The sequence below is a fragment of the Salmo salar genome, chromosome ssa02 (genome assembly GCF_905237065.1).
Source record: "Salmo salar chromosome ssa02, Ssal_v3.1, whole genome shotgun sequence".
Taxonomy (NCBI): Eukaryota; Metazoa; Chordata; class Actinopteri; order Salmoniformes; family Salmonidae; genus Salmo; species Salmo salar.
Window position 1 is genome coordinate 15587118 of NC_059443.1, and position 9435 is coordinate 15596552.

Genomic DNA, 9435 nt, shown 5'->3' on the forward strand with positions numbered 1-9435 from the left:
GGACTGTGTTACCTGTTTATGCTGGTGTTATTGGACTGTGTTACCTGTTTATGCTGGTGTTATTGGACTGTGTTACATGTTTATGCTGGTGTTATTGGACTGTGTTACCTGTTTATGCTGGTGTTATTGGACTGTGTTACCTGTTTATGCTGGTGTTATTGGACTGTGTTACCTGTTTATGCTGGTGTTATTGGACTGTGTTACCTGTTTATGCTGGTGTTATTGGACTGTGTTGTTACATGTTTATGCTGGTGTTATTGGACTGTGTTGTTACGTGTTTATGCTGGTGTTATTGGACTGTGTTGTTACATGTTTATGCTGGTGTTATTGGACTGTGTTGTTACATGTTTATGCTGGTGTTATTGGACTGTGTTACCTGTTTATGCTGGTGTTATTGGACTGTGTTGTTACATGTTTATGCTGGTGTTATTGGACTGTGTTACCTGTTTATGCTGGTGTTATTGGACTGTGTTACGTGTTTATGCTGGTGTTATTGGACTGTGTTACGTGTTTATGCTGGTGTTATTGGACTGTGTTACCTGTTTATGCTGGTGTTATTGGACTGTGTTGTTACATGTTTATGCTGGTGTTATTGGACTGTGTTGTTACATGTTTATGCTGGTGTTATTGGACTGTGTTACATGTTTATGCTGGTGTTATTGGACTGTGTTACGTGTTTATGCTGGTGTTATTGGACTGTGTTACCTGTTTATGCTGGTGTTATTGGACTGTGTTACGTGTTTATGCTGGTGTTATTGGACTGTGTTACGTGTTTATGCTGGTGTTATTGGACTGTGTTACGTGTTTATGTTGGTGTTATTGGACTGTGTTACCTGTTTATGCTGGTGTTATTGGACTGTGGTGTTACATGTTTATGCTGGTGTTATTGTGGTGTTACATGTTTATGCTGGTGTTATTGGACTGTGTTTACCTGTTTATGCTGGTGTTATTGGACTGTGTTACGTGTTTATGCTGGTGTTATTGGACTGTGGTGTTACGTGTTTATGCTGGTGTTATTGGACTGTTATGTGTTTATGCTGGTGTTATTGGACTGTGTTACCTGTTTATGCTGGTGTTATTGGACTGTGTTACCTGTTTATGCTGGTGTTATTGGACTGTGTTACGTGTTTATGCTGGTGTTATTGGACTGTGGTGTTACGTGTTTATGCTGGTGTTATTGGACTGTGTTACATGTTTATGCTGGTGTTATTGGACTGTGTTACCTGTTTATGCTGGTGTTATTGGACTGTGTTACGTGTTTATGCTGGTGTTATTGGACTGTGGTGTTACGTGTTTATGCTGGTGTTATTGGACTGTTACGTGTTTATGCTGGTGTTATTGGACTGTTACGTGTTTATGCTGGTGTTATTGGACTGTTACGTGTTTATGCTGGTGTTATTGGACTGTGTTTACGTGTTTATGCTGGTGTTATTGGACTGTGGTTTACGTGTTTATGCTGGTGTTATTGGACTGTGTGTTACGTGTTTATGCTGGTGTTATTGGACTGTGTGTTACGTGTTTATGCTGGTGTTATTGGACTGTGTGTTACGTGTTTATGCTGGTGTTATTGGACTGTGGTGTTACGTGTTTATGCTGGTGTTATTGGACTGTGGTGTTACGTGTTTATGCTGGTGTTATTGGACTGTGGTGTTACGTGTTTATGCTGGTGTTATTGGACTGTGGTGTTACATGTTTATGCTGGTGTTATTGGACTGTGGTGTTACATGTTTATGCTGGTGTTATTGGACTGTGGTGTTACGTGTTTATGCTGGTGTTATTGGACTGTGGTGTTATATGTTTATGCTGGTGTTATTGGACTGTGGTGTTGTATGTTTATGCTGGTGTTATTGGACTGTGTTACCACCTGTTTATGCTGGTGTTATTGGACTGTGTTACATGTTTATGCTTGTGTTATTGGACTGTGTTGTTGTTGTTATGTGTTAAGGCTGGTGTTATTGGACTGTGTTGTTGTTATGTGTTAAGGCTGGTGTTATTGGACTGTGTTGTTGTTATGTGTTAAGGCTGGTGTTATTGTACTGTGTTGTTATGTGTTAAGGCTGGTGTTATTGGACTGTGTTGTTGTTATGTGTTAAGGCTGGTGTTATTCGACTGTGTTGTTGTTATGGTTTTAAGGCTGGTGTTATTCGACTGTGTTGTTGTTATGGTTTTAAGGCTGGTGTTATTCGACTGTGTTGTTGTTATGGTTTTAAGGCTGGTGTTATTGGACTGTGTTGTTGTTATGTGTTAAGGCTGGTGTTATTCGACTGTGTTGTTGTTATGGTTTTAAGGCTGGTGTTATTCGACTGTGTTGTTGTTATGGTTTTAAGGCTGGTGTTATTCGACTGTGTTGTTGTTATGGTTTTAAGGCTGGTGTTATTCGACTGTGTTGTTGTTATGTGTTAAGGCTGGTGTTATTGGACTGTGTTGTTGTTATGTGTTAAGGCTGGTGTTATTCGACTGTGTTGTTGTTATGGTTTTAAGGCTGGTGTTATTGGACTGTGTTGTTGTTATGGTTTTAAGGCTGGTGTTATTGGACTGTGTTGTTGTTATGGTTTTAAGGCTGGTGTTATTGGACTGTGTTGTTGTTATGGTTTTAAGGCTGGTGTTATTGGACTGTGTTGTTGTTATGGTTTTAAGGCTGGTGTTATTGGACTGTTCTTGTTACCGTCTTACGGGCTCCAGACCTTTTTCATGTGGTCTTTTTACGCTGATCTTAACTTTTTTTGTACATAATATTTCCACCATAATTTCCTATATCTGAAAACATATTCTGGATATCAGAACATTGATCACTGACTTCCGTCTGGATGAACATTTCTACTTCAACGAGTAGCTCTGGATGTTGTGCTTCCTCCGGACCAGGCCCAAGGAGAGGCAGGCGAGGCGACATCCTGACGAGACTACGTTGGAGAGTAAATAGACCATCGTTGTCCTCTGTTCTATTGGCGAACGTGCAGTCACTGGAAAACAAACTGGATGAGCTCCTTTCGAGGCAAAGCTATCAACGGGACCTGAAAAATTGTAATATTTGGTGTTTCTCCGAGTCGTGGCTGAACGAGGACATGGATAATATACATCTAGCTGGTTGTTCTATGCGTCGTCAAGACCGGACGGCTGACTCGGGTAAGACGAAGGGCGTAGTGGTGTGTCTCTTTGTTAACAACAGCCGGTGTGGTTTTTGCTTGCCTGAATTAAAGTACCTCATGATAAGCTGCAGCCCATACTATTTACCAAGAGAGTTTTCATCTATATTTTTTGTTGCTGCCTATTTACCACCACAAACCGATGCTGGCACTAAGACTGCACTCAATGAGCTGTATAGGGCCATAAGCAAAAAATAAAATGCACATCCAGAGGCGGCGTTTCTCGTGGCCGGGGATTTTAATGCAGGGAAACTGAAATCCATTTTACCTCATTTTTACCAGCATGTCAGCTGTGCAACTAGAGGAGACAAAACTCTACATCACTTTTACGCCACACACAAAAACGCATACAAGTCCTCCCTTTGGCAAATCAGACCATAACTTCCTGCTTACAAGCAAAAACTCAAACAGGAAGTACCAGTGACACCCTCAATACAGAAGTGTTCCTACGTAGCAGATGCCAAGCTACAGGACTGTTTATCTTGCACAGACTGGAGTGTGTTTTGGGATTCATATGATAACATTGAGGAGTTTACCACATCAGTCACCAGCTTCATTATAATTGCATCAACAATGTCGTCCCCACAGTGATCGTACACACATACCCAACCAGACGAGCCATCAAACAGGCAAAGCATCAATACAGGACTAATATCGAATGCTGCTACGCCGGCTCTGACACTTGAAGGATGTGCAAGGCTTGCAAACTATCAAGGATTATAAAGGGAAACCAAGCCGCGTGTTGCCCAGCGTTGCAAGTCTACCAGACATGTAAATGCCTTTTATGCTCGCTTCAAGGCAAGGAACACTGAACCATGCATGAGAGCACCAGCTGTTCCGGACAACTATGTGATATCACTCTCTGTAGGCGAGGTGATTTAAGACTTTTCAACCTACCCCGACCCGGTCTGTACCAACTTGTTTCAAGCAGACCACCATAGTCCCTGTACCCAAGAACACCAAAGCCTAAATGACTATCACCCCGCAGCACTCACATCTATAGCCATGAAATGCTTTGAAAGCCTGGTCACCCTGGACCCACTGCAGTTTCCATACCACCCCAACAGATCCACAGATGAGTAAATTTCTATTGCACTCCAAAATGCCCTCACCCACCTGGAAAAAAGTAATACCTATGTAAGAATTCTGTTCATTGACTGCACCTCAGCATTCAACAACATAGTCCCCTGCAAGCACAGCACCAAGCTCAGGACCCTGGGACTGAACACCTCCCTCTGAAACTGGATCCTGGACTTACTGACGGGCCACCCCTAGGCAGCAAAAACACATCCGCCACGCTGACCGTCAACACGGGGGCCCTTCCTGTACTCCCTGTTCACTCATGACTGCATGTCCATGCACTACTCCAACACCATCATCAACTTTGCTGACAAGGCATTGGTAGTAGGACTGATCACAGAGGATGATGAGGCAGCCTATAGGGAGGAGGTCAGAGACCTGCCCGTGTGGTGCCAGGGCAACAACCTCTCCCTCAATGTCAGCAAGACAAAGGAGCTGATCGTGGACTACAGGAAACAGAAGGCCGAGCTCAACCCATCCACATCGACGTGGCTGTATTGGAGCTGGTCCAGAGCTTCAAGTTCCTCGGTGTCCACATCACTTAGGAATTATCATGGCCCACACACACCCACACAGTTATGAAGAGGGCACTACAGCGCCTCTTCCCCCTCAGGAGGCTGAAAAGATTTGGCACGGGCCCTCAGATCCTCACAGCTGCATCATTGAGAGCATCTTGACTGGCTGTGTCACCGCTTGGTATGACAACTGCAAAGCACCCGACCGCAAGGCACTACAGAGGATAGTGTGTATGGCCCAGTACATCACTGGTGCCGAGCTCCCTGCCATCCAGGAACTCTATACCAGACGGTGTCAGAGGAAGGCCCAAAAAATTGTCAAAGACTCCAACCACCCAAACCATAGACTGTTTTCTCTGCTATCCCACAGCAAGAAGAACCAGTACACCAAGTCTAGAACCAACAGGACCCTGAAAAGCTTCTACTACCAAGCCATAAGACTGCTAAACAAGATTGCTAAATAGTTAGTAAAACGGACACCCGGACTACCTGCATTGACCCTTTTTTGCACTGACTCTATGCACACACACTGGACTCTACCCACACATATTTACACTGACAACCCAACATACACACACACTTGTTTGCACTAACTCTCCTGTAGTGACACTATGCACACACACTGGACTCTAACCGCACATCCATACACACACATATAACACGCGCACACATGCATACTGATGCCACTCACACACAGAGAGACTTTCACACTCCTGTTGCATAGTCACGTTACCCCTATCTATATGTACATACAGTTGAAGTCGGAAGTTTACATATACCTTAGCCAAATGCATTTAAACTCAGTTCTTCACAATTCCTGACATTTAATCCTAGTAAAAATTCTCTGTCTTAGGTCAGTTAGAATCACCACTTTATTTTAAAAATGTGAAATGTCAGAATAATAGTAGAGGGAATGATTTATTTCAGCTTTTATTTCTTTCATCACATTCCCAGTGGGTCAGAAGTTTACATACACTCAATTAGTATTTGGTAGCATTGCCTTTAAATTGTTTAACTTGGGTCAAACGTTTCGGGTAGCCTTCCACAAGCTTCCCACAATAAGCTGGGTGAATTTTAGCCCATTCCTCCTGACAGAGCTGGTGAAACTGTCACAAGAATGTTCAATCCCAATGATGATAACTAACAATTATTTAAGCTTTGACCAATCCCAGAGGTTTGTAAGACCCTGGGTTTAATAATAATTAGGCAAAGACTCAGCTTATGCAAAAGGTCTGTACAGTTTATTCAGAGAACGTTCTAAAATCAAAAAATGCAAAGACATGACATTTTATAACTCCCATTATCCCCCACCTCCTTACATGCACATAGAGACACACAAACAGTAGGTGGGCTGTATCTTTCCCCACAGTCCGCATTCCTCGTCTATCACTACCAAGCTGGGAGTTCTATCCTCCCGACATTAGAGGGACCTTGACAGGACTCCCTTTCCTGTCATAAGTTTCTTAGAGTTCTAACCAGGTCAGGTCATGAATAGTTAAATTGTCCTCTTTATTTTCTTAGTCACACACACATTTCTCTCCCTTACTAGTCTCGACCAAACCTTATTGGACTTAGGTTTATCACTCTAATTATTCATTATACATGTTACATAATCTAATAATTACTAATAGTTACGTTTGTCTAATTATTCATAATACATGTTACATAATCTAATAATTTTGTTTCAGGGTGGAATTCTTTAGTCATTACCTTAAACATATAAATTCCCTTATCAGTAACCGAGTCAGGTTTGTAGGCCTCCTTGCTCGCACACACATTTTCAGTTCTTCCCACAATTTTTCTATGGGTTTGAGGTCAGGGCTTTATGATGGCCACTCCAATACCTTGACTTTGTTGTCCTTGAGCCATTTTGCCACAACTTTGGAAGTATGCTTGGGGTCATTGTCCATTTTGAAGACCCATTTACGACCAAGTTTTAACTTCCTGACTGATGTCTTGAGATGTTGCCTCAATATATCCACATAATTTTCCTCCCTCATGATGCCATCTATTTTGTGAAGTGCACCAGTCCCTCCTGCAGCAAAGCACCCCCAGAAGATGATGCTGCCACCCCCGTGCTTCACTGTTGGGATGGTGTTCATCGGCTTGCAAGCCTCCCCCTTTTTCCTCCAAACATAACGATGGTCATTATATCCAAACAGTTCAATTTTAGTTTCATCAGACCAGAGGACATTTCTCCAAAAAGTACGATCTTTGTCCTCATGTGCAGTTGCAAACAGTAGTCTGGCTTTTTAATGGTGGTTTTGGAGCAGTGGCTTCTTCCTTGCTGAGCGGACTTTCAGGTTATGTCGATATAGGACTCGTTTTACTGTGGATATAGATACTTTTGTACCTGTTTCCTCCAGCATCTTCACAAGGTCCTTTGCTGTTGTTCTGGGATTGATTTGCACTTTTTGCACCAAAGTACGTTCATCTCTAGGAGACAGAACGCGTCTCCTTCCTGAGCGGTATGACGGCTGCGTGGTCCCATGGTGTTTATACTTGCACATTATTGTTTGTACAGATGAATGTGGTAACTTCAGGCGTTTGGAAATTGCTCCCAAGGATGAACCAGACTTGTGGAGGTCTACAATTTTTTTTCTGAGGTCATGGCTGATTTGTTTGATTTTCCCATGATGTCAAGCAAAGAGGCACTGAGTTTGAAGGTAGGCCTTGAAATACATCCACAGGTACACCTCCAATTAACTCAAATGATGTCAATTAGCCTATCAGAATCTTCTAAAGCTATGACATAATTTTCTGGAATTTTCCAAGCTGTTTAAAGGCACAGTCAATTTAGTGTATGTAAACTTCTGACCCACTGGAATTGTGATACAATGAATTATAAGTGAAATAATCTGTAAACCATTGTTGAAAAAATTACTTGTCATGCACAAGGTAGATGTCCTAACCGACTTGCCAAAACTATAGTTTGTTAATTAACAAGAAATTTGTGGAGTGGTTGAAACACTTAGGTTGGAGTCATTAGAACTCGTTTATGTAAACTTCCGACTTCAACTGTATCTACTCCTGCACATCGACTCTGTTCTGGTAATCCCTGTATAGAGCCATGTTTTTCATTTATTTACTCCTGCACATCGACTCTGTTCTGGTAATCCCTGTATAGAGCCATGTTTTTCATTTATTCCTCGTGTCACTATTTCTATAAAAAAGTTATTTAACTGCATTGTTAGAAAAGGAACCGTAAGTAAGCACTTCACTGTTAGTCTACACATGTTGCTTATGATGTGACAAATACAATTTGATTTGTTGTTGTGATGTTTATTTATTGAGTTGATAGTAATTAACACCCATTCAGAGCTTCAGTCATCACACGAGTCTGGCATAAAGTCACCTTGTCACCAGGTAAATAACAATGGCATCAACAGTAGATCAAACATAGAGAGGCGGCTGGTGGACAAGAATGGGCCCAGTAGTAGAAGGCTGTGTTGACCCCTCTGTTACCGCTCCAGAACTTCCCTGCTGGGATCCAATGTGATTCTGGATTGTGGCCCTGCATTGTGAGTGAGTGAGAAGGACTGAGTCACAGAAACAGATGCTCCACTCTGGAACGCTCACGCATCACCACTTCCTGTCAGGAGTGGAGGAGTGGGTGTTGCTACGGGAACACTTGAAGGACAACGCTCCACCATCACTCACTAACGCACCACTGGGAGGTTATTTACTGATCACAGATCATAGTTTACCTTAAGGTTTGTGTCTACACAGCCCAGACTCCACGCTCTGACACCTCTTCGCGCTTAACTAATAGTAAACATCTTGTTTCGTGTGCGTGAGTCTTTCTCTCATGAGACCTGCGTTATCTCCCTGTGGAACAGCGATGGTGACGGGGTGGAGGAGGCTCTTCCTATTATGTCACATCCTTGTCCCCTGGCTCACCCCTCAGCACATACACACTGCTCGTCACTTGTGTTCATAATGTCTTTACAGGAATTCCTCTGGCCATGTCGCAGTTACATGAGGACATCTTGCAGGTGCAGTTTTGCCCTGTTAGCTACGTGTTGTATTTTTGTTCTGAAAAACTAAACTCCTGTGAAACATATACAAAGCAAACATGTAGACTCTATTGTCAATGTTAAAAGACCTGCATTTCCTCACAAAACAGTATTTTGTGTCTTGCTGAACAGCGTGGTGATGGTGTTACAAATTCCTATTCAACTTTAAAAATCTAAAGTAACACACACACCCACACACACAAACTGGCAAACAAAAACACACATGCGCACACACACCACACAGTTAAAGGAATAAGGGCCGTTCTGGTGATATGTATTGCATGGGCGGAGAGATCAGAGGTCAGTTGATGGTCATGAGAAGCTGTGATGACACACACACACACACACACACCTGACCTGCACACATTTGTGTTTTGTGACAGTAACGACATCCTATCACTTCATCTCTTCTGTCTCTCTGGTGGGTGTGTTTGGGTCTGTTGTTGTGGAATGCGTTACCAGGTTACGAGAGCAGAGTGGACCCAGGCGTAAACAATAAAAGTTGTCTGATGCTTAGATGCACTTTATGAGCTCTGAAACCTAAACTGCACTCTGCCTCTGTCTCCACACACACACTAGGCCCGTTTATACCTACATGGTTCTAACTTGCCTCTTTTGTCCTGATCTTGTCCACATTCTGATTATGCCCACATTTTTAGACAGTCAAAAGGCACATTGTGA